A 2,256-nucleotide genomic window follows, 5' to 3' on the forward strand; every position below is an offset into this window, starting at 1 on the left:
TCAGTAGAGAATATATAGAGAATATAAATATATATATATATATATATTTTTTTTTTTTTTTTTTAAGGAAACAAGGGCACTTGGGAGGCTCAGTCAGTTAAGCATCTGACTCTTGATTTTGGCTAAGATCATGATCTCAAGGTTGTCAGATTGAGCTCCTGTTTTCAGTTCTTTTTTTTTTTTAAGATTTTATTTATTTATTAGAGAGATTGAAAGCAAGAGACAGAGCATTAACTGAGGAAGAAGGGCAAAGGTAGAGAGAGAAGCAGACTTCCTGCTGAGCAGGGAGACCAATGCGGAGCTGGATCCTAGGACCCTGGGAACATGACTGGAGCTGAAGGCAGATGCTTAACCGACTGAACACCCAGGGGCCCCAAACACTGTTTTCAGTTCTTTAATGAGCACATCTTTGTTGTGATGTATTATTCTTTTAATATACCAATGGATTGTAATTACTAGTATTTTATTTTAATAGTTTGGTAATGCTAATTGTTGTTTTTTATATACTTGTCTGTTTTTGTTATTAATGATACCATGGATTTATATAAAAATAATTTAAAGCTTTCCTTCTTTCTCTAGTTTCAAGAATTTGAATAGAAATATAATTATGTTTTTCATAAGGTTTTGATAGAATTCAATTATGCAAATATGTGAGTCTGGCACTTTTGGGACAGAGTTTTTCTATTTCATTTCTTAAATGCTTCATTCAAATATCTTAACTGTTCATTACGATTAGTAATTTCTGATTTCTGTGTAATCAGTGTTACTATTCTTAACACCTATTTTCTATTTTCCTTAATTCTTGTATGAAGGCCAAATATGTCACTGGCTTTTTGAAAAGTCCTTTACTAATAAATCTATGGTTAAGCCTAAGTATAGGAGATAATAATTAAAAATGCTTCTTGAGACAGCCAATTAGATAAGCATCCTTTAGCCCTTCCCCTCTTCCATTTTCAAGAATGCATAGGATAAGAGCAGATCTACATGTTTAAGAATTAATGTGGCATTCTTGTCTTCTGCCTAGCTCTTTACTGATTCCATACTTAGGTAAGATGGATACATTTTTTGCCATTGTTACAAGTGGGGTATGGAAGTCTTCTACTGTTGTTTTATACTTGTCGATTTTTCCCTTTAAATCTGTTAGTATTTACTCTCTCTCTCTTTGATCCTATGTTGGGTGCATAGTTATTTATGACTATCACATCCTCTTGATGAACTGACCCCATTATCATTATAAAATGAACTTCTTTGTTGTTTGTGGCAGCTTTAAGTTAAAGCCAATTTTGTCTTATGTAGTGTAGGTACCATTGCTTTCTTTTGGTTTCACTACCATAGAATATCTTCTTCCATTTCTTCACTTTCAGCCTATGTCACTTTAAAGCTGAAGTAAGTCTTTTGTAGGCAATATATAGTTGGGTCTTGCTTTTTATCCATCCAGCCAACCTATGCCTTTCGAATGCAGAAGTCATTCCATGTGCATTCAGAGGTTATTGATAAGTAAGGACTTAGTAATTGTTTTCTAGTTGTTTTGTAATTTTCTTTTTCCTTCCTTCCCTCTTACTGGTCTTCATTGTGAATTGCTGAATTTCCATTGCAGTATGCTTTGATTTTCTCTTTTTTTATGCATTGATTGTAGGTTTTTGTTTTGTGGTTACCATGAGGCTTACATTAAAACACCAAATAGATACAACAACTTTATGTTAACAACTCAACTTTGACTGCATACAAAAATTTCCCCCTTTTACTTTCCCCTTTATGGTTTTGATTTTCATAACTTACCTTTTTTATGTTGTGTATTCATTAACAAATTCTAGGTAGCCATACTTATTTTTAATAATTTTGTCCTTTAACCTTTATATTACAGTTAAGTGGTTAACATACCTCTACATTGCAGTACTACAGTATGATGAATTTGACTCTATACTTAACATTTACCAGTGTGTTGTGTGTTTTCAGATGTTTTTGTGTTGCTAATTTGCATCCTTTCATTTCAGAATGAAGAACTTCTTCCAGCATTTCTTGTAAGATAGGTCACTAGCAACGATGAAATTTCTCAGCTTTTGTCTTTATCTCTCCTTCCTTTCTAAAGCTCAGCTTTGCTAGATATGGTATTCTTGGTAAGCAGTTTTTTATTTCTTTTTCTTTCATATTTTTTATATCATCCTATTTTTTCCTGGTGTGTAAAGTTTCTGCTGAGAAATTGCTGGTAGATTTATGTAGATTACTTTGTAAGCTACACACTTCTTTTCTCTTGCA

The sequence above is a fragment of the Lontra canadensis genome, unplaced genomic scaffold (assembly GCF_010015895.1).
Source record: "Lontra canadensis isolate GAN:19392208 unplaced genomic scaffold, GSC_riverotter_1.0 scaffold1, whole genome shotgun sequence".
Classification (NCBI taxonomy): Eukaryota; Metazoa; Chordata; class Mammalia; order Carnivora; family Mustelidae; genus Lontra; species Lontra canadensis.